Source organism: Cricetulus griseus, chromosome 5, assembly GCF_003668045.3.
Source record: "Cricetulus griseus strain 17A/GY chromosome 5, alternate assembly CriGri-PICRH-1.0, whole genome shotgun sequence".
NCBI classification, from domain to species: domain Eukaryota; kingdom Metazoa; phylum Chordata; class Mammalia; order Rodentia; family Cricetidae; genus Cricetulus; species Cricetulus griseus.
This window is the reverse complement of record NC_048598.1, coordinates 122832491-122856728: the sequence shown is the minus strand read 5'-3', so window position 1 is coordinate 122856728 and position 24238 is coordinate 122832491. Positions and strand designations below refer to the sequence as shown.

General features: G+C 43.2%; 1 protein-coding gene across 2 annotated transcripts in view; it reads left to right on the top strand.

Moving 5' to 3' along the window:
- Window positions 1-6740: 6740 nt before the first annotated feature.
- Window positions 6741-24238, top strand: part of Susd6 (sushi domain containing 6) — a 94493-nt gene continuing 76995 nt past the window's right edge. Inside the window, exons 1-2 of one of the 2 annotated variants that reach the window (XM_035444948.1) lie at window positions 6741-6999; window positions 20546-20635. The gene's annotated coding sequence lies outside the window, so the exon portion shown is untranslated. The remainder of the gene's footprint in view (window positions 7000-20545; window positions 20636-24238) is intronic. The other variant, XM_027418409.2, reaches the window with a different exon arrangement.

The following is a 24238-nucleotide window of genomic DNA, read 5'->3' as shown; positions in this document are numbered from 1 at the left end:
TGTTGTATATAGAGTTGGAAGGAGATGTCATACTAGAACTACATTAGTATTCCCAACATACAGATAGAGTAAATGTAGATAAACGTGAAAGCAGAAAGAAAAGTACAGTGTAGTAAAGTAATTAAAAAGTGATATGGAAGGGGCTAGAGAGATGGCTCAGTGATTAAGAACACTGACTGTTCTTTCAGAGGACCCAGGTTCAATTCCCAGCAACCACATGGTAGCTAACAATTGTCTGTGACTACAAGTTTGACACCCCTACACAGACATGCATACCTGCAAAACACCAATGCAAATAAAATAAAAATAAATATTAAAAATAAGTGTTTTTTTTTTTCGTTTTTCGAGACAGGGTATCTCTGTGGCTTTGGAGGCTGTCCTGGAACTAGCTCTTGTAGACCAGGCTGGTCTCGAACTCACAGAGATCCACCTGCCTCTGCCTACTGAGTGCTGGGATTAAAGGCGTGTGCCACCAATACCTGGCAAAAATAAGTGATGCTGAGTATCACATTAATATCACACTTTATTAAATTTTCTGCATGTGATTTAATTTTGTTTAACAATAAACTTGGAAATCTGATTTATTTTTATTTTTTGGTTCTGGGGATTAGAGACAGGACATTGCACATGTAAGCGTGTCAGCATGTAAGCACTCTGCATGGCAGCTGTCAGGGCTTCCCAACCCTGGTGATCTGAAGGAGGAGAATACTCCATTCCTCCGGCCATTGGCACCTCAGAACTTGCTGAACCAATCATACAGCTCTCTCTTCTCTCCATTAAGTCATAGGAAAATGAACAATCAAGAAACCTGGAGGAGGAAGAGTCACCAAGGGACAGTGGTGTCATAAGACCGAGAGCAGTGTGGGTGAGGTTTGTGGGTTGGTTGTAGCTATAAAGGCCTCAGGTCATCAGCTGTCCTCTGTTCCTTCCTCCTTCCAGGCTGGTCATCTCCCAGAGTCCCCGCCCAGCTCTTGGGCAAAGGTGATCTGGTTGGCCAGCCTTGGGTGTGTGCCTGTGACAGGATCTGGCATTTTTCTCCCGCTGGGTTACCACCTGGGCCACCTGGGAACACAGCAGATGGACTTTGATATTTGAATGCTTCCCTCCCTTTCTCACCTCTCTCTCTCTCTCTCTCTCTCTCTCTCTCTCTCTCTCTCTCTCTATCTATCTATCTCTATCTCTCTCTCCTTTCTTTCTTACATGGTCTTATTATGTAGTCCAGACTAGGGGCTGCTTTCTATCTTGGTTTTCTTTTGTGTGAAAAAAATGGGTCCAACGCTTTTACCCAGATTACTGGATCTGTGTTGGGCATAAAAATGTAGTTAGAGTTTAGTGCTTCAGAAAATCAAGAGGGGGGCATAGTCCACACCAACTGGCCCTGCAGATTCCAGTATACATTTTCTTTCTTCCTTCTTTAAAAGTCTTATTTTTTATTATTTTATTTTTAATTTGAGACAGGGTTTTTCTTTGTAGCTCTGTCTGTCCTGAAACTCCCTGTGTAGACCAGGCTGGCCTTAGACTCAGAAAGATCCACCGGCCTCTGCCTCCTTGGTGCTCGGTTTAACGGTGTGGGCCACCAAGCCTAGGCAGTGCATATTATAAGGCTGGGAGCAGGGTTGGGGTGCATAGGGTAATGCCCTACCTGTTGTGATTTGAAACCTGAGCTCTGCAAAGCCCTATTTGACTGGCTGTCTCCAGAGATCTAGATATCAAGTCTGGTTCTCACAGGTTCCCATCAAGCTGCAGGAAGGGGTATCCTTATGACAGTGCTGGCTTACAAACCCACAGCTTCCTCCTTTGGATGGGATCTTCCCCTCAGCTCAGGCCGGTGGAGCCCCGTGGCCCATCCATACTAGACTTCTGCTTTCTTTAGCAACTGAATACTTCTACTTCCCTTGGAGTCAAGTAGGTTTCCTTTCTTGGACTGTGAAGGCTACCCAAGGAATCTTGAATTAAAACTAGAAACTGGAACTAATGGCTGTGTGAGATGAAATTAGCCGGTGGTGGTGTGAAAGAAAATGGCCCCCAAAATGAGTGGCATTATTAGGAAGTGTAGCTTTGTTGATATGGTATGCTTGTAGGTATATTCTTGTTGGAGAAAGTGTGTCACTGTGGAGGCAGGCTTTGAGAGTTCATATATGCTCAAGCCATGCCAGTGAGACAGTTCACATCCTGTTGACTTCTTATCAAGATGTAGCCAGTACCATGTCTGCCTGCATGCCATGATGATAATGGACCAAACCTCTGAAACTATAAGCTGCTCCCTCAATTAAATGTTTTCTCTTTGTAAGAGTTGCCATGATCATAGTCTCTCTCTTCACAGCAGTAGAAACCCTAACTAAGACATCCCCTTACCAAAGCTTCCTTGGGTAAAATAGGGAGAAGTCATGGCTCATTTTGTGGGAATGCTGTGAGGATACAATGAGCTGGTGTGTAAAGACACCCTTTGAGACAGGAACAGATAGATACACAAGGACCATTGTGTCGTGTTGTGTGTTATGTCCCATCCACCCCCTCCCCTTGCAGTGGGTAGGAGAGGCTGCATGCTTTCTTTTCTTTCTGTTTTTTTTTTTTTTTTTCTTTTTGGAAAAGAATGGCCTTTGGAACACAAACAAAAAATTCTGGTTTTGCAACATACCTGCTGCATGGTTTTTGATAAGTTAGAAACCTCTCTATAAATCTTCCAGGTAAAATGATGATGATGCTTGACTTGGAAGATTGTTACCAAAATTAGAAGTTACGGGAATAAAGTTCCTATCAAGTAAGTACCTGGCACGCAGTAGGTCTCTATAAATAGTGGCTATCATTACAGCTGTTATATGTCATAATCACAGCAACAACGATGCCACACACTTATTCTGAGCCATCCACCCCCACTCCCCATCTCCCAAAGAACTAAGCTTCTCTATTCCTGCCTGAGGGACCATGTACTCCTGGCTGGGTTCCTGGGAAAGGAAGGAATACTTTGCCTCCAGACTCTAAGGAACTGACCAACTTGCCTTCTTTGCTCAAGACTGTCCTAATTTTAGTGCTGGGTGTGACACCAGCTAGGAATCCCCTTAGTCACTGATAAAGTGTAATGGTTGCCTTTTCTACTTCTCACTAGGGTTAGCCCAACTTCTCTGGCATAAATATTAGGTTGCCTAGATATGGAGTATTACAGTTCATTTTGGAGGCTACCAATGCAGTGTAGTGGCAGTCAGCATGCCTTAGCATGCTCTTGAATCCTGGGTTCCAAACTTATCATAGTGTCTTTTGGGAGTCCTGAAAATGTTCTGAAATTGACTGTGGTAATGGTTATACAATACTGTAAATATATTTTAAAAACATCCAGTTGTATTTGTTAAATGTATAATTGTACATTTAAGTTGTGAATTGGTGATGAGTTCTATAACAAAATAAAGCTGCAACATTAAAAGATATTTTAAGGTTTTAAAGTGTATGTTTATGGGGGCTGGAGAGATGATGACTCAGTGGTTAAGAGCACTGGCTGCTCTTCCAGAGTACTCGGGTCCAATTCCCAACACCTGCATGGCAGTTTACAATTGTCTGTAATTCCAGTTCCAGGGAATCCAACACCCTCATAGACATACATGCAGGCAAAAACACCGATGCACATAAAATAAAATAAATAAATTAAATGTATATTTATATATCTGCTTATTTGTGTGTGTGTGTGTGTGTGTGTGTGTGTGTGTGTGTGTGTGTGTGTAGACATCTTTACCACCACGCACAGGTGGAAGTCAGAGGACAATTTGAGGAAGTCAGTTTCTTCCTTCTTCCAAATGTGTTCAGAAGACTATACTCAGGTCATCAGGCTTATGCCTTTCCTAGATGATTTCTCTTGCCAGACCTAAAGTTTCCTGTCTCTCAGGAGGTAATTGAGAAGATCTTCAGTTCAAGACAAGCCTGGGCTTCATAGACTGCTTCAAACCAAACCAAACCATATCAAACCAAACCAACAAAAGAAAACCAATGTCAGCAGGCCAAGGATATAATGGTAAAATTCTTGCCTACCATGCGTAAAGACCTGGGTTTGGAGTTGGTAGAAATGGTGCATGCCTTTAATCCCAGCTCTCAGGGGTGGAGGGGCAGAGGCAGGCAGATGCCTGTGTGTTTAAGGCCAGTCTGGTCTACAGAGTGAGTTCCAGGACTGCCAGAACTACAGAGAGAAACCCTGTTGTGGGGGAAAAAAAAAGACCCTAGTACCATAACAAAATACAAAAAATCCCCCTCCTTAAACCAATGTTCCTCTTATGCACTTGAGAATCTCGTAAATCCAAATTATTCTTAGTTATTCTTTCACAATTTCACATGAATATATATGAATATATATATATATATATATATATATATATATATATATATATAATTTTCCACAGGCCCATCGTCCTCTTGTCCCCAGCTACCAAACCCTTTCTTCTTACCAGCAACTCACTTCTCAGACCCTACTTTGATGACTTTTTTTTTTTTGTGTGTGTGTGTGTGTGTGTGTGGGCCCTACTTCATTTAAGTAGGGTTGCTTGTGTGAGCATGGCTGGGAGCACAAAGCAGTCTTAATCTCCATGTTAGGATAGCTCATCATTGACCACCCTACCCCATCCAAAAAAAAAAAAAAAAAAAGAGAGAGAAAAGAAAAGAAACCAAACCACAACAAAAAACTTATCCTAAGCCAGGGAGTACCATCCTCATTTTGCAGGAGAGTTGATCAAGGCTTATTATAAGCAGGCTGTAAGAAGATTTTTGACCCAGATCTATAAGTAGCATCAGAAAGTAAGCTATGAGGGGAGGGAAGAGGTTGGAGAGGCAGTATTGATAAGAGAGAAAGGGGATTTACCCTGGTCCTGACCCTGGCAATACAAGGTAAAAGGAAATAAATGTGTGAGCAAAGCTAATCCAAAGCACCACAGAGGGGCAGGAGGAGCAGAGCTGCCAAGTAAGGGAGGGCGAATGGGAAAGGACACTCCAGGTAGGGGAGCAGCTGGTGAGGACTCAGGTGTGACAGGTGGTGGCCTGTTAGAACTCTGTGAGACAGGTGGGGAGGCCGGAGTGTCAGTTGTTCAGGGTGTGATAAGGTTGGGTTTCTGCCGGACTGTGGAGAGACCTGGATACAATCTGTACTGCGGACTTTGTTCTCAGTGGGTGGACTCTGGTAGGCAGTGAGTGATGATACCATGTTACCCTGGGAGAACTGGCAAGTCCTTCCTGAGGTCCCCTATTAATGTTCAAATTGCCACACATGGCTGGAGACTCAGCTGCCCTCTTGGAAAATCCGACCTGTGCGCTCACTCGCACTTTCTTCCCTTGCCTCTTCTTCATCCCTCCGTTTCTTCTCTCCAGTTTCTCTACTCTTTCCTCGGCTTCATTTCTCTTTGTCTCTTGGGTACTCCTGCTAGGACCACACGTTTCAGCAAGCTTGCTACAGTCCTACAGCGTTTGTCATCCTTTCTTTCTTTCTTTCTTTCTTTCTTTCTTTCTTTCTTTCTTTCTTTTTTGAGACAGGTTCTTGCTTTGTGACTGAGGCTGGCCTCGTATTTGGAATCCTCCTGCCTCAGCCTCCTTCCTAAGTGCTGAAATTACAGGCTGATGTATTTCAACCCTTTAATGGTCTGGGCAGTGCAGCTCCATTAGGGTGGGTGAATGAGCAGGATTCCGGGTGTCCATTTTCCCCGGGGTGGCGGGAGGGAGGTAGAAACACGTCAAGGGTTTCTGAGGCCCAAGAGGAAGAACTCTCTAGAGGGTGGGTGTGTTGTGGTGGTGGTAGTTCACAGCACCTTTATTGAAAGCTTTCTAGGTGAAAGGCCTGAGGTGTAGCTTTGTTCAAAGGGCATCTGGCAAAAGAAACAAAAACACCTCCCTCCCAGTGGAGCTAGGTAGGGCACCTGCTTATAAAAAAAGAAAAGGGCAACTAAAATGCCTGACTGATTTATGAGCCACTGATTTTCAGGAAGGAGTATCTCAACATTCATCCAGCACTTCTGAGACAGGTCAAGTACAAGGATGTGGGCACGAAGAGCCACAGTTTCCACTATCACGTGGCCACCCCTCTGCAGTGAGAGGTCACTGTTAGATGGATGCCGCAGGCCAATATAGTTTGGTCACTTGAGAAGGGCTCGATAGCAGAGCAAAGCTAGGGGCCATGCCTACAGCTCCGGGTTCCCCAGACCTTGCCGGAACCAGGTGCTTTTGAGTGTGCAGAAACAGCACTTTGGAACACCCATTAAAAAGATTCCGGTAGTCCATGCCAGCTTTATAGACTCAAAATGTCTGGATCTACATTTCCACACCTACCTAACCCCTCGGGGCACTTTTGAGATAGTTAAGTTACAGACCATAACCTAGAATACTGCTTAATAGGGAGATAATAACCTGCTTCAGAGATAGGTCAGGCAACGTGTGCGACAGAGCCTCTTAAACAGCAATGTGTACTTCTTTGCAAATGACAGTAATTAAAACAGCCAAATAATAACCAAACAATACAGTAAGACAACTGGAGAGCGCCCGGGAAAGGCGGCCAACTAGTGTTTACATTACAGCCAGTGAGGTCAGAGCTACTGTCTCTTTAAGGCTCCCCCCCCACACACACACCATTTCCCCCCCCCCAGGGGCGTGTCAGACAAGGTCGGCGGCGCGTGCGCGCGACTCCGCGGGGCGGTCGCAGCGACGCGACGCCGGCGCTTGTTGCGTGCGCGTCTGGCCCCGCCCAGGCCCGGGCCCTTCCCTTCCCCCCGCCCTCCGCGGGGCCTCCCCGCCCGCCCTGTACAGCTGGGCCAGTGACGCTGGCGCAGCGGACGCCGCGTTCCATCCTCCGAAGCCGGCCGCCGCTCGCCTCCTGCTCCTCCCGTAGCGCCCGACGGCACGAGCCAGTCCAGGGCACGCGAGGCGTCGCGGGGACCCGACAGGGAGTGCAGGAGGGCGCGCGCAGCGGCGGAGCGAGCGGGTTCTGCGGCGCGGGGGCTGCGAGCGCCCCCTTCCCGGAGGTCTCGGCGCGACTCCCGGGTGAGTTGTCACTGCCGCCCGGGCCGGAGGGCCGGCTTTGTGTCAGCGGCGCGCGGGTCTGGTTGTCAGGGCACGGGCGGGCACGCACCTCCGCAGGGACGCGGGCCTCAGCGCGGCCGCCTGCTCTCGCTCTGGCCCGTGTCAGCGGCTCGGGGCGCGCTCCGGTAGCCGGGCCCGGCCGCTCTTAGGGCGGCGGCGTGGCTGGCTGTGCGGTGCCGGGAACCCGAGGATCCGCGGCGGGCGGAGGCCCTCGTTGTGGCCGCTCTGGCCCTCGCGCCCAGCGAATCCGCGCGGCCCGGCGTTGCGGGACGGGACGGGCTTGGCCGAGGTGGATTTCCCGAGGAAATCTTGCAGCCGCTCGCGTGTGCGCGTGAGCTCTCTGGAGCCCCGGCGCCTTGTCGCCTCTTCAGTCGCAGAAAGTTTCTTATTATGTGGGCTGAAACTCGCCGAAGCCACTTCCTGTTTTGTTTTGTTTTGTTTTAAACGTGACTACATGTAGACTTTCTTTTTGAGTCCTAACTAAAATCATAAATATTTGTGAGTCTGACGGTCCCTCGCGGTTGTGGTTGTGCAGCCACCGTGGTGGAAAAACTTAAAAACCTGTAACGGAATTGGGAAGACAGCAAGACTTGGGAAAAGAGTCCTCAAGTTCATTAGGAACCTCAGGGCTCCGCAGAGGCCTAAAGTTGTCACACACTTCTATGGTGACAAGGCATTACGCTGCCCTTTGTTGCTTTTGCTGAGCTGACTGGGATTTGAAGTGCTGTGTACAGAGAGAGGTGCAGGGACGTTTTCCAGTTCAGTTAAGCCATGGGTCGATTTGCAGTGTCTTTCCACTCCTCACAACGTTTTGCTGTTAGAAGCCCTTGAGTTAAAAAGAAGACACACACACACACACACACACACACACACACACACACACAGACTTACTTTTGTGTTCTGGGAATTCACACACAACACACACACACACACACACACACACACACACACAGACTTACTTTTGTGTTCTGGGAATTCTACACACACACACACACACACACACACACACACACACACACACACACACACACTTACTTTTGTGTTCTGGGAATTCTACACCCAGATTGTCACCATCTAGCGGAGACTAGTAGAGACATGTCCTTGGCATTACTTCTTAGTTTTCTGAGCTTTGTACTTTTCGTTAGATGCATATGCAAACAGAAATGAGAATTGTCTGAGTTAGAGGGTGTTCCTATACATCAGTAAAGGAATAGTTTCATAAAGCGGTGGTAATATGGAAAATTTCCTGAGGGTTTATTGTGTACCAAAATTGTGCTAAAAGTTTCACTTTAAAAAAAAATTACATGTATTTGGTGTGCGTGAGTTGGTTCAAGTGTGTGAGCTTGTATACATACACACCATGGTGCTGGTAGGAAGGTCAAAGAATAACTTGCAGGAGCCAGATTTCTGCCTCCCAGGGACTGAACTTTGGTGATCAGGGCTGGTGGCAAGTGCTTTTAAACCACCACAAACGCTACACAAGTTAAATAATTTAAGGCCACAAACAGGAGTTCTGGAGTCTCTAGATCCTTCTCAAAGCACCACTACTTGAGGCTGTTTCTCTAATTATAAGCGTCCCTAACTTTCTCCTGGATGCACATTTATGGTCGGTTTGCACAATACTACTTGTTTACTTTTTAAAAATTTTTTGTTCTATTTCATGTGATCCACACACAGCATATACCAGCGGTTGCCTGAAGTTAGAGATACCATGAGTAAAACCGAAACCAGACAGGTCTTCATGGTGCTCAGGTTTTTTTTTGCGCCCCCCCCTTTTTTTGAGACAGAGTTTCTGTGTGTAACAATCCTTGAACTCACAGAGATCCACCTGCCTCTGCCTCCCATGGGCTGGGATTAAAGGTATGCACCACCACACCTGGCTTGGTTTATTTTCATTACTGTTTGCTGCTTTTAGGAACTTGTACCCACTAAGTTAAACAGAGGACAGTTAGCAATTTGAAACCTGTAGATGGGCATTCTGTCCTCAGACGGACTTTGGATATTGTAGGAATGGTCTATGAGTCAAACCCTCACCTACTGCTATAGAAAAGCCTCAGGGTGTGTAGTCCTGAGAGCAAACCCACTCTCGCTGTGCCCAGCTTCTCCAAGGCTAGCATTCAGGCTCATTGAAAGAAGAGGAAGACAGGTTAAGAAGAGGTGTTGCAGCCAGGCAGGCGGCAGGACCTCAGCTATCTGTGGTTTTCTGGCTGGTCTCCAAGGTGTGGTGATTGATCTGGAGCTCTTATGTAATGAGGCATCTTCCTGACAGGGGATTTCCTTCTCTGCTGTTGCTGGGGCAGCAGCTCCTGCCTCACTGCCTCCTCCACACACATGCATACATGTACCCGCCAAAGGTAGTAATTCACTTGGCTTCTAAAAGTAAGACCTTTTTTTTTTTTAAAAAAAAAAAAACAAGTTTAGTTTTATTACTATTTTGCTCACGTTGTGCTAGTCCATTTCTCAGATTAAAACTTGCCTTTGGTTCTGCAGGTCTGTAATCTCAGCACTGGGGAGCCCTGAGGTAGGAGGGTCATAAGTTCCAGTTAGCCTGGGTACATACACAGTGAAACCCTGTGTCAAAATCAGATGACAACAACAACCAAAAGCTCCCCATTGCTTTCTCTTTCTCTCTCTCTCTCTCTCTCTCTCTCTCTCTCTCTCTCTCTCTCTCTCTCTCTCTTTGGTTTTTCGAGACAGGGTTTCTCTGTGTCTTTGGAGGCTGTCCTGGAACTAGCTCTTGTAGACCAGGCTGGTCTCGAACTCACAGAGATCCTCTGCCTCTTCCTCCTGAGTGCTGGCTTTAAAGGCATGCACCATTAACTCCCGGCTCCTTGCTTTCATTTCATACTTTTCCTTGGGCTTTTTCTGTATCTTTGGCTCTCTTGACAGCTGTTCACTGCTGGTGTCCCAGAGAAACAGTGAAGTGTCTTAAAAATTCAATTAGGGGCTGTAGCGAGGGCTTAGTGATTAGGAGTGCATGCTGCTCTTGCAAAGGACTGGAGTTTGATTCCTAGCACCCAACCAGCTCAGTCATTCATAATTCCAGCTTCAGGGGTGTTGATCCCCTTTTCTGGCCCCCGAATGCACACAGACCTACATATAAACAATAAAATCTTAAAAATTCTGTTGAGACAGACATGGTGTCGAATGCCTTTAATCCCAGCACTGGGGAGGCAGAGGCAGAGTTTGAGGCCAAGTCACTTCTACAAATTCTGGGACTGCCAGTTCTACATAGTGACACCTGTCTTAAAAAGAAGAAAGAGGAGGAGGAGGAGGAGGAGGAGGAGGAGGAGGAAGAGGAAGAGGAGGAAGAGTTGTTAAAAATCCAACGAGGAACATTATAGTCCTCATTTCAGTACCAAACAGGTGATCTGAAAGAATGAAGCAGAACCATTTGCTGGCAATGAAGGAAAGCCAAAGAACATATGGTGCTTGTTCTTTTCCCCGTTTCTCTGTTTACCAAGTGACAATTCATGAGAAGTAGGGGCAGATCCATATAGCCCATGTAGCTTGGTCACCTATCTGCCGTACATTAAACATTTTACTGAGCTCTTGGATTGGCAAGTGGTCTAATTGAAGCTGATGAACAAAATTCATTTTCCTTCCTCTATCCACCTGACATTGGATTCCTGCTGAGCATTCTCTTAAGCAGTGGAGAATGGAGAAAAGGAGCAGATGTATTAAGATTGGGGCCAGCCTGGTCTACAAAGCAAATTCTAGGACAGCCAGAGCTGTTGCATTAAGAGAAACCTTGTGTTATTTCTTGCCGGCAGTGGTGCCACACGCCATTAATCCTAGCACTTGGAAGGCAGAGGCAGGCAGAACTCTGAGTTAGAGGCCAGCCTGATCTACAGAGCTAGTTCCAGGAAAGCCAGGGCTACACAGAGAAACCCTATCTTGAAAAACAGAAATAAAGGGGCTGGAAAGATAGCTCAGCGGTTAAAAGCACTGACTGTTCTTCTAGAGGACCTGAGTTCAATTCCCAGCATCCACATGGCAGCTCACAATTGTCTGTGACTACAGTTCTTGGGGACCTAACACCCTCACAGACATACATGCAGGCAAAACACCATGAAATAAATGCACATGAAATAAATAAATAATTAAAACAACTAGATATTAGTTAAATTAAATTAAAACAAATAAATAAAATAATTAAAACAAAATAATTAAAAATAATTAAAACAAATAATTAAAACAACTAAAAAAAAGAATTTCTATGTTGCAGATTTGAATGTGGAGATTATGACATTTGGGTTAAGGGCAAAAAACGAAGCAGGTAATATGTGATGAGATTCTTTTGGCTTCTCTGAAAATTGCTTCTGTGCAGGCAGAGATCACTCTCTGTCTCAACCCATTTTCTGTTATTGTAACAAAGTACCTGGAGATGTGATTCATAAAAAAAGAGAAGCTTATTTGGCTCACAGTTCTGGAAACCAGGAAGTTGGAGAGTTTGGCACCTGTATCATAACACAGCACATGGTATCACATGGTAAAATGAGCAAACTTGGTAACTTGAGTCTCTTCCTCTTGTAAAGTCAGCATGGGTGCCCCACCCTCGAGACCTCACTAATCCTAGTTATCTGCTAATATATCCACTCACCTATCCCAAATAGAAGTAATATATGACTTTTGAGGATTTTCTAGTACCTGAACTTTTAGGGGACACATTCAAACCATGGGATGAAGAGGAGGGAAGATCCTAAATTCAAGGTTAGTTTGAGTTGCATACTGAGACCCTGCTTCCAAACAAAGTCACAAACCAAAACCCACAGCATCCACATATGTAATAATAGTGAATAGTTGATTGGTTTTTAGAAAATTCACCTAGTGAATGGTTTTTAGAAAATTCATGCTCATAAGGTATATGGCCACATTGTAGGATACTTAAAAACTTAAAGCAGTGAAAATACTGTGATGTGGGAGGACTGTTTGTTTGTTGATGGGAGGAAGAATGCAGCTGAGAGTTAGTTGAGGCTAGAAGCTTTGTGATGAGTATTTGAAGCTGTAGATCTTGAGACCCAGGAAGCAGTCAGGTAAACCTTGAGGTGACTGACCTTGGGCATGAAGATCTATTCGCTATATCATGACTGAGAGTCAAATAGACATCGATCTTTTGGTTGGTGTATGATCATGAGTGCTGCAGCCACCTGTTTTTTTCTTTTTTGGTTTTTCGAGACAGGGTTTCTCTGTGTAGCTTTGGAGCCTATTCTGGCACTCGCTCTGTAGACCAGGCTGGCCTCAAACGCACAGAGATCCGCCTGCCTCTGCCTCCCGAGTGTTCTGGGATTAAAAGTGTGCGCCACCAACGCCCGGCCACCTGTTGTTTTCTATCTTTATCCTCGTATCTGTGTCTGTCTGTGATGCCCTACCTCCTTGGCTTTTTGGGGATGGAAACAAGCAAGGTTTCTTCGTTTGCTCTGGTTCTCAGCTGTGTGTAGAGGTCTCCAGGTACCTCGTAGATCTGGGAGTGGTGTTGGGTCACTGTTGCTTTGATCCCAAGGCAGAGGGACAGTTGAGTCTGTGAAGGTACTAGGTATAAGAGTAGCAGGGAGTACTGCAGCTACAGTGAGAACAGAGCAGGGGTTCAGACTCTGGTGTTGTCTGTGATGTGTCTCCCTCCTGGAGACATCTGAAAGGCTGCATGCCAATCATTCATGCATATTCCCCAAACAGGATATTAGCAAAGCAGTCTCTGAAGCAGAAACAGATGTAGTTGCCTATTACAGTGGCCAGTGTTGAGAGAGCTCTAAAATTACCTGGTAGCTGTGTTCCCTGATTGATATACCCCCTCCAGTTTAAGTGTTTTGTTTTGGTTTTTATTGTTTGCAGTGCTCCATCACTTGACTTGCGAAGCTAGCCTGGGATTGCTAGCAGCAGACTCAGTGCTTTTTCAGACTGCAGAGGTGGTGACTGGCAGTTCTTTATTACTCAGAGCAGGATCTTTTTATGTGGAAAAGTTAAATGGCTTGGGATTCTTTGCTCCTGTAGTTTGAGATTGAGCAAAACCTCAAGAGAAGAGATTTGAATAGGGACTCTTCCAGACTCCCTTTTCTTACCAACTTTTCTCAAGGAGAAACATGTATCTAATCTGCCCAAACCCAATTTACCACTAGCAGTGACTCATCTGCACCCACAGAAGTTTAAGATCAGAGTAGAGTTGCCTGTCCTTGCTGAAGTTCTCTGGCTGGACTAGGCTTTGGCTTTTGACTAGGCTGTGAATGACACTGGCTTTTGGGAATGGGATAGCTGCTTGTTAGTCCAATTCTTCCTCATTTGGGTTGCTCTCAGTAGATCTCTGAAAACTAAATGGGTAGAAGTCTGAAAGGGGGAATCAAGGAGCTGGGTTGCCTATTTCGTATCTTAAATTGTAATTTTCTCAGGCTGAGGGAAGATTGTAGGGGAATTTTCTCTTTAATTGCCATTATAGTGGGAAAAGATTACAGAAAGGTTAGAATATACAAGGCAAAAAAAAAAAAAAACAAGCCTTATTGTGCAACCTAACGCATTTTTTCTGTGTATTCTGTTTCTAACATCTTTTGTGGTAATATCCCTAAACATCCAGTTTTGAATTTTGTTTTTCTCAATGTTTTTCTATAACCATTTTTCCTGTGACTCACCCTTAAAAGTTCAAATGGCTTTGTGGTTATAGCTAGCTAGCTAGCTAGGCTTCTCAGTTTGCTAAAGGAGTTTTTTTGGGGGGCATTTAGCATATTATTTTGTCAGGTGACTTTTTAAAGAAATGGCTTTGTTGACTAATAACTTATATATCATAACAACCCACCTATTTAAAGTGTGGCCTCTTTCACTTAGCATGTTTTTGAGGTTTTTGTTAGAGTATGTTATTCTGTTTATCATTGAGTAATATTTCTTTGTATAGATGTACCACTTTTTTTTTAAAGATTTTATTTATTTATTATGTATACAACATTCTGCTTCCAGGTACATCTGCACACCAGCAGAGGGCACCAGATCTCATAACTGATGGTTGTGAGCTATCATGTGGTTGCTGGGAATTGAACTCAGGACCTCTGGAAGAGTAGTCAGTGCTCTTAACCTCTGAGCCATCTCTCCAGCCCCGAGATGTACCACTTTTTAAGATTGTTTTTATTTATTTTTTTGAGTTTTTCAAGACAGAGTTTCTCTGTGTAACAACTCTGGCTGTCCTGGAACTCACTTTGTAGACCAGGCTGGCCTCGAACTCAGAGACTCACCTGCCGATGCCTCCCCACTGCTGGGATTAAAGACGCGAGCCACCATTGACTGGCCAAGATGATTTTTTTTTTTTTTTTTTTTTTTGAAAAAAGGTCTCACTATGTAGCTCTGGCTGTCCTGCAAATCAGTATATAAACAAGGCTGGCCTTGAATTCATAGAGGTCTACCAGCCTCTGTTTCTTGATGCTGGAATTGAAGGTGTGTGCCACCACTGTCCAGTCTATATCACTTTCTTTAAGCATCAGTTGATAGATATTTGCATACACAATGTAACTGTTTTTAGTATATTTGCAGGTTAGATAAGATCACAACAATCTAATTTTAGACTACTCTCCTCAACCCTAAGTGAAGTCTATTATCAATCACTTCTCTACAATCTCCCCATTCCTAGGTCACCATTGGTCTACTTTCGATGTATGTTTACCTACTTGGACATTTCATATTATTGTAATTATGGCATGTAGTCCTTAGTAACTGCCTTCTTTCATTTTTGGTTACTTTTTGCCTGTGTGTGTGTGTGTGTGTGTGTGTGTGTGTGTGTGTGTGTGTGTGTGTGGTCTTTTTTGCCTGTGTACCATGTTCATACAGTACCCCTGGGTGCCAGAAGATGGTATTAGATATCCTGGAACTGGAGTTAAAAAGACAGTTGTGGGCCACTGTGTGGGTGCTGGGAATCGAACTTGAGTCTTCTGGAAGAACAGCAGTGTTCTTAACTGCTGAGCCATCTCTGCAGCCCCACTTACTATTGTTAAGGTTTATTGATGTTGTAGCATTTATCTGTGCTTCAGTCCCAGTTTATTGCCACATACTATTTCTTTGTATAGATATACTACACCTAGCTGATAGACATTTGCATTGCTTCCACTTTTGGTTTTGAATAATGTTGCTATGTATTATAATATACATATACACATACATACATACATCATGTATTCTAGGCTGGCTTTGAATTTGAAATCCTTTTACCTCAGCTCCCATAGTCAGCTAAGAACATCTTTGTATAAGTTTTTGTGTGGACTTATGTTTTCATTTCTTGGGGCTGTATTTTAAAGCTGCATCCATATTTCTGGATAGCCTACTTAGTGAGGAAAAACAATGTTAGGATAAAATCTTTTGGTCTTGTTCTGTTGAGATTGCCCTATGGTGTAGGACCTAATGATGAGAGCTGACAGAATAGTACCTAAATTTAGTGCCCAAATACTGCTTCTTTAAAAAAAAAAAAAAAAAAGTAGAATATTTTCAGTGTGAAGCCTCAGTTCTAAAGTGTCATTGTACTTTTCAGAGAGACCTTACCCAGCATATCACAGTATCATTATTATGCTTTCATTATTAAATGTGATCTGTAGTTCTCAGAAGTTTTTCCTTTCCTTGTAGAGATTGTGCTGTGGTTCCATGTGTCTTCTGGAGAGGTAGGAAAGATCTGAAGTGGCTTTGAATACAGTGAATATGCAGATCTGAGAAACAGTGCTCTTTGGAGCAGCTTTCACAGCCCTCATACAGGTGTACTCTGGCTTCAGCTGAGTTAAAAAAAAAATCAGGCTAGACACCAGAAGGAGCAGATGGTGCTGCTGAGAGTGTCGTTTCCTCTATGGGGTCTAATCCTGAGCATTTTCATCAAGCCAGCCACCTTACTGGAATAATGTAATGGCTTCTCTCCTTTTGCCCTTGTCCTAATTGGAACAGCCTTCATAATCAGCCGCAGGTTTTGTTTTTCTTGCTTCTAGATCATTACTAAAAGCCCTTGAAACTACACACTTATGGGTCACCTAGTTGTTTTCTATCAAGAGTATCAGGACAGTTTCTTTCTAGAGAAATATAGGGCAGGGCCCATGCCCTCCAGGACAGGCAAAAACGGGGAACTTTAGGTAGCCTTCTTATATCTGGAACTAAGCCAAAGGTTAATCCTTCTGGAAAGTTCTTCAGATGTGTGTGTATAAATATTCATGAATGCAGCTATAACTTACCTGGTAGAGTTCATTGTCTAAATTGTTGGGATTTGGAGTAGGCCCTACTGTTAATACAGATTCAAGCCCTAGAGTTTCAAGAGGCCCAGTGAGGAGTAAAATTATTTTTTTATTTATATTATTATTATTATTATTATTTTGGTTTTTCGAGACAGGGTTTCTCTGTGTAGCTTTGGAGCCTATCCTGGCACTGACTCTGGAGACCAGGCTGGCCTCAAACTCACAGAAATCCGCCTGCCTCTGCCTCCGGAGTGCTGGGATTAAAGGCATGCACCACCAACGCCCACCTGAGTCAAATTATTATTATTAATTTTTTGAGTCAAATTATTTTTAATTTTACTTATTTTTATTTTTTTGAGACAAGGTCTGTCTATTTAGCCCTGTCTAGAACTCGCAGTGTAGACCAAGCTGGCCTCCAATTCACAGAGATCCACCTTTCTCTGCCTCCACAATGCTGGGGTTAAAGGCATAAGACACCATAGTGCATAAACTTTTTGACTGTAGGTAAGTTTCTAGATTCCATCAGGTTCTTGTGCAACAAACCAAGTATTTGAAGAGAAACTGTAGGCTCATTAAAGTTGGGAGAATTGGACTTTGAAGTCTGAGATCCTCTTTTCCTATTAAAAGAAAAAGGAGAAATGGAGGCCCAGAGCTTACTTGGAAAGGATCAGTGGAGAAGCCAGGCTCCTTCCTACCCCAGTATGATCACCTTGTCATTTTGTTTTTTGTCTTCCTCTGGGCCTATCTTTAGAAAGTGGATTGGGTCCTTAGCCAAGTGTGTGATTCATATTGTTTTGTTTTGTTCTGAATAAACTCATGTTCTTCTATGGTGTGTTGTTTCTGAGACAGGATATGCCACCAAGTCTGGTCTGGAACTGGCAAGAAGCTGAGGATGACCTTGAACTATGATCCTCCTACCTGTGCGTCCCAAGTGATGGATTATAGGCTTGTATCCTGATTTATTTAGTACTAGGGATAAAATCCTGGGCTTTATGAATGCTGGCAAACATTCTATCATCTGAGCTACCCTAGCCTCTGCAGTGGTAGTTTTGAAGGGATATGTGTACTTGAGTGCAGGTACCCATAGAGACCAGAAAGGGGTGTTAGATTCTCTGGCCCTGGAATATAGGTGGTTGTGAGCCACCCAGTGTTGTTGCTGGAAATCAATCTCTGGTATTCTGGAGGCAGTACTTGCTCTTAGCTGCTGGAGCCATCCAGCCCAAGAGAATGCTTTCTTTATATGGGTATAGTTGCATAATAGCTAGGCTTCTTAACTATTTTTTGCCCCTGTGCTGTGCTCTCTTTGTGATTCAGAAATGCTACTTGACCTCAGGCCAATGGGTTGTATTTTCTGTTGTTTTTATTCTCCCTAGGTCTTCCAGGTGAGACCGTAGCAGGTGCTGTTAGTGTCTTAGACATAGTAGGGTTGCTTGAAGATTGGGAGACAGCAGTCATCTGGAAGAATCCTATATTCCCACCTCCTTACTTATTACCTATCCCCCTCCCCACTCTTTTCTTCCTTCCATTAGTGACAGCCCCTTCATAGTTTGGGTTTGATTTCTGGGGTTTATTTTTTATGGAATCAGCCACACACTTAAAAGATACTGTGAACACACATCTGTAACTGTAGGTCTCCTAGGAAAGAAAAAGCTCATACATTCTCTTCTTCCCCATTCCTGAAAGCTAGTGAACAAAATTTTATATTTGGAGCTGTTGTTTTGTTGTGGTTGGTGTTTTCAGGGCATTTCTAGACATTAGTGAATGGTGTGCTGACTGCACACCTTTGTTATTAGTCCTTGATTATTTCTCATCCACCTGCAGGTAGAAGCTCTGCTCTAGGAAGGCCATCTTCCTTGTTTAATCCTGTGGGGATTTTATTTGTTGCATAGCAGGGTAGCAAGAAAAACAGGCTCTGGGTTTCTTAAGAGTTGATTGGTCCATGGTTTTTCCTGTTTACATATACCCTCAAGTTGTAATAATTTATGAGCAGATAATCAGTTTGGGTTTTGGACTGGTGAGAGGCAGGTAGATAGTTACTGCAAAAAAAATAAAAGAAATTAAATTTATTTGGCATGTAGTGAATACATCAGCTAGGTGCCATATGTACATTTTGTTTGTTTGTTTTTTGAGACAGGGTCACTCTATACATTTCTGGAGTTTGCTATGTAGGCTGATCTCAAACTCAGATCATTCTGCCTCTGCCCCCAGATTAAAGACATGTGCCACCATGTCCAATCCATATATACAGTTCTTAAAAGAGAACAAAATAGTTAAAATACTTGACTGCGTGAGTTATCGGTCTAGGGAAATACCCAGGAGTTAACTTAGAGAACTCTGTTGTATACAGTAGACACAGAGCCTTACCATTCTGACTTCATTAGTGGTTTCTGTATATTGGGCTTGCAGTCACCCTAGAAAGGAAGAGAGACCTCTGGCAGAATCCTTGGCGAGTTCCTTAATCTCACTAGTAGTAAACTGCTTGCTAGATAGAGGAGCTTGATCTGGGTGGTGTAAGGCTTTTTTGCTTTGTAGCTTCACTTAACCAGATTTTAATATGATGGTGTTTTAGGATCCTGGAGTCTGTGTCTTTGTGTGTGCTTGGGCTGACCTGACCTCTGAGAAGAAATGACTATGTACAGAAATAAAAATATACAGGGATTTAGCTCTATTGGAAACCTATGTATTTAACTGCTTATAAAACCACAGTTAAATAATGTCAGGAAAAGATCTTACCAATTAATAATTCTAACAAGACATGGCCTGCCATATCTATAACTCAGTGTCTATTCACTCTAAGGCAGGGGGATTTCAAGTTTGAGGTCAGCATCTATATGGTGAAATTCCATTTCAGAAAAAGAGTTGTGTACCATTTGTGTGTGCCTCCAGAGGCCAGGATCCCTTGGATGGAGTTTTCAGGCTGTTATGCCATATGGCTGCTGGGAATCAAACCTGGATCCCTTAGAAGTGAAGCCAATTCTCTTAACCCTTCAGTCCCTGGCCTTGAACTCTGAACCTCTTGCCTCTGCCTCTCAAGTTCTAGGGGTTATAAGTAGGTACTTTCATGTTTGTTTATGTGGTACTGGGATTTGAACCCAAAGCTCTGTGTAAAAGGAGTTCTTAGTTGGTCTATATAAGAAAAAGGAGGAGTCAGATATAGAGGGAAATGCTGAGAGATCAGAGAGAAGGAGCAAGCCACAGCACCTCTTACCTCCTAAGTGTCTCAGCAGAGAGAGAACGATTTCCTGTTTCTCCCTGCTTATATCCTGTTTCTGCCCAGCTACATCACTTCCTGTCATTCTGTACAGATCTCCAGTCCTCTATGGTTAGCTAGTGGAAGCTCTATTCTCTGACCCCCCAGACAGGCTTTATTTGTACAAGAAAGATCCCACAGCTTTGTGCATGCTATGTGTGTCCTACCAACTCAGCTACATCCCAAGCCTTACACTGCCCTTTATTTTCTATTGAGAGAGACAATGTGGGAGAAGGGAATAGATAGGATAGGTGGTGTGTATTTCTTTTCTTTTCCTTTTTTTTTAAAGAGTTTATTTATTTATCAAGTATACAGTCTTCTGCCTGCATGCCAGCAGAAGGCGCAAAGATCTCATTCAAGGTGGTTGTGATCTACCATGTGGTTGCCGGGAATTGAACTCAGGACCTCTGGAAGAAGAGTTAGTGCTCTTAACAGCTGAGCCATTTCTCCAGCCCCTGGTGGTGTGTATTTCATAGGTTCTTTTCCCCTTCTCATATTCCCTCAAGTTTTTATATTGTACTTTATTTATTTGATTTAGGAGACAGGGTCTCACTATATAGCAAGGGCAGTAAATAACAAATTATATGGGGCTGGAGAGATGACTTATCAGAGAGTACTGGGTGCTCTTCCAGAGGACCTGGGTTAGATCCCCAGCACTTTCATGGTGGCTCACAGCAGATCTAAAACCCTCTCTGACCTCTGTGGGCACTAGGCACATAACGTGGTGCACAGACATACATGCATGCAAAACACCTATAAAATATTTTTAGAAAACATTACAGGGTTCTTTAAAGTGTTATGGTTGAAAACAGAAACGGTGTATCTGCTAATTTGCAGGTGCAGGTTTTGCTTCTAGAGTCTTGTTGGTAGGTCTCAGTCATGCCCTAAAACCATTTACACATTTGTTTTTGAGCTTAGAGAAATAAATGTATTTGTCACTGAGTGTGAATTCAGCTATAGATAAGGAAATAGTTAACACAGGATGATTTGCTTCTTTGTTCTTCAGAAATGAATAATTTTATAGTTGCTTCTCATTTGCCCCCTGTATGCTTGTCTAAAAGTACATGCTTATTTTTAGGACTATAAGCAGAGGGTGGTAATATGAACCAGATGTCAGAGCCATTGGTGACACCTTTAATAGGGAAGATATAGACATGATGGTGCTAAGGTAAGGAGTTTTTCACGTAATGCGTCTAGACTTAGGTGTTAATTGTATGAGAGGTTACTGAATGCCCTCTCCCTTAATGACGTATTATTTGAGTCGTTCTCCAGTGTTTTAGTCTTTTCTTACACATTTCAAATACCTTAAGTGTGTTTTAAATTTCCTATGCTTACTCTATGGGCTAGACATCTATATTAATAGCAGCAAAAATTTCTGCATTGTATAAGTTGTTCTCACACAAGATATCTCGTATATAACATATGTGCCCTCACAAGGTTGTGAGTTCTTCATCTGTGGATTCATCTAACCTACATTGACAATTTGGGGGGAGAAAAATGTGTCTGTATTGGGCAACATGTAGACTGTTTTCCTTGTTACTCTAAACAATACAGCATAACAATTTGTACGGCATTAGTTCTTACAAGTAATCTAGAGAGGATTTAGTATATATGGGAAATATATGTATATATATATATATATATGTGTGTATATATATATGGGAGGATATTTGTAAGTAACTGCTATGTTATTTTTAAATAAGGTACTTGAATAGCTTCAGATTTTGGTATCTTCAGGGGTCTTGGAACCAGTAATCCTGTGAATACTAAGGGACAACTGTACTTAAATTTTATTCTTCTTATATAAATGGGAAAAGCAAAAACCTTTGACAATGAGTTGGGATTTAAAAAAAAGGATTTCTTTTAACGTGTTTGTTTTGCCTGTATGTATGTATATGCATCTCCTGTATGCTTTGGGCCCTCAGAGTCCTGAAGAAGGCATTAGATTCCCTAGAATTGGAGGCAGTTACAGATGGTTGTGAGCTACCATGTGGTTCCTGGGAACTGAACCCAGGTCCTCTGTAAGAGCAGCAAGTGCTCAAAAGTCAGTGTGTTTTTGTGGATCAGTGGAGCAAAATTTCAAACATGGGGGCTGGGGAGATGGTACAGTAGTTAGAACCAGTCCTATTCTTGAAGAGGATCCATCATCCATGCTGGGCAGCTCACAACTGGCTGTAACTCCAGCTCTAAGAGGGAATCCAATGCATATTCAGGCATGTTCATACCTGCCTACACAGACAGACAGACAGACAGACAGACAGACAGACAGACAGACAGACACACACACACACACACACACACACACACACCATAAAAATAAATCGGAAAAAATGTGAATGTGTATAATTTGATAGCCTTAATATCCTAAGAAAGAATGTTCCCATATAACACAACGGAAGAGGGAGAAAGTCCCCAGGAACAGAAATAATATCTCAAAATCTATATGGTTGATGGTCAAATAGGAGTAAAACAAAGCAGAGATGAACCAAGTTCATTAGGTTACAAACACTGTGCCCTGGGGATTTTGAGTGGCTCAGCAAGCTCACCCCAAATTAGGTGTTGTTGGAATCTTGATTCTAACTGTTCCTTTGTAATCATCTGATGGACTCTTAGCCTGGTGGTGTTTCTGGGCTTTTGAAGAGTCTTCCTTTTGATATTGCTAAGAGGAGACCAGCATGTTCTCTGACTCTAAACAATTGACCTTGTATTGTTTCAGAGGCTGAAGATGAGACTGTGAGCTGCAAGGACAGTATAGCTGTGGCTGCCTAGAATAGAAAGAATATGAAGGAGTGGCAGCATTCTTGGACCAGAGATGTACTTGGGCAGCCTGCCTGCTTTTTTATTTAGTTGGGAAAGTGGAGGAGTAAAACTGGCTGTGGGCCAGGTGCAGTTTCCCTGTTCCTGTGTCCTTTAAAAATGACAGTTGTTTTCATAAGAGAGTACTTAGTAGAAGGCAACAGAAAAGGTAGTGGGCTTAGAGTGACCTTGCTTCGTCTCAGCTCTTCTACTTGCCAGTTGTATGATCTTGAGCAAATTGGACTTTATTTTTCAGTCTTTACAATTTGTTTTAGATGAGGTCTCACTTTGTAGCCCAGGCTAGTCTCAAACTCGGCAATCTTCCTGCCTTAGCCTTCTTAATACTGAGATTATAGGTATTCATCATTATTCCCAACTGATCCTCAGTTTCGTAGTTTGTAAAACAGAACTGATGTTCACAGTCTCTAGAAAGGTAGCTTATTAACATATTAATAATCACCTGGGGGAGGGAATTCTAGGTCATAAAGATAAGAGAAACTATAACTTCATCTTGCCTCATTCTCTCCTCTCTTTTTTTGTGGGGAAGTGGTAGGTATCTATGAGTAACTCTGGCTGTCTTAGAACTTGCCATGTAGATGATGAGGCTGGCCTCAAACTCACAGAGATCTGTTTGTCTAAACTATAGCAGCTTAAACTACTTTTTTGTGTTATTTGAATTATATGCTAGTGGTATGTTTAACTTGAGTAACTTATTAAAGCCACATTTAATACAATTGATATGAAAATCAAATGGACATATTTAAAACAAAAGGAACAGTTCTTTTTTTTTTAGCTTTGTCTTTTTTTTTCAGATTTTTTTTTTTTTGAATTAGAAACAAGATTGTTTTACATGACAATCCCAGTTCCTTCTCCCGTCCTCCCCTACCCCCCCAACCAAAACCCTACCTATCACATATCCTTTCTGCTTCCTCTGGATGGTGAGACCTTCCATAGGGTGTCATCAGAGTCTATCATATCCTTTGGGATAGGGCCTAGGCCCACCCCTGTGTGTGTTGGCTCAGGGAGTATTCCTCTATGTGGAATGGGCTCCCAAAGTCCACACCTATGCTAGGGATAAGTACTGAACTATTACAGGAGGTCCTGTAGATTTCTGAGGTTTCCTCAATGAAATCCATGTTCCTGGGGTCTGGATCAATCCCATGCTGGTATCCCAGCTATCAGTCTGGGGAGCAAGAGTTCCCCGATGTTCAGGTCAGTTGTTTCTGTGGGTTTCACCAGCCTGGTCTGGACCCCTTTGCTCTTCACTCATCCTTTTCTGCATCTGGGTTCCAGTTCAGTTCAGTGATAAGTTGTGGGTGTCTGCTTCTACTTCCACCAGCTGCTGGATGAGGGCTATCGGGTGGCATATAAGTCAGTCATCAATCTTATTATCAGGGGAGGGCATTTAAGGTAGCCTCTCCTCTGTTGCTTAGATTGTTAGCTGGTGTCATTTTTGTAGATATCCAGATATTTCCCTAGTGCCTGATTTCTCTGTAAACCTAAAATGTCTCCCTTTATTATGGTATCTCCATTAGAGGGAACAGTTCTAACAACCAAAAGATACTCAAATAGCTGTTTGAGGAAGAAATGATAAAAGCAGATGACTCTTGCTTTCATAGTGTTAGAGTTTTCTATCTGAGTCTTTTTGCTAAGTCTCAGCTTCTTCAACTGAAAATGGGGGTTAATAACTGCATGTACCATAGGCTGTGGGTTTTGAGCATTATCTGAAATGAGAACTCTGAAGTGCCTGGCCTGGTATCTAGCACATGGGTAGTATTCAGCTAATGCTGGTGTTATCAGCTCTTATTCTCATGACTATGGCTTGAAGTGGGGTGGGAGTTACACTTTAAAGTTACTGAAGGTGAGGCACAGGGTGCTTAAGTGACTCTGCCTCCCTCCCTATTTCTTTCCCTTTTTTCCTTGTTTTCTTTTTAGATAGGATCTTGCTATAGAAGCCACCACACTGTATAGATCA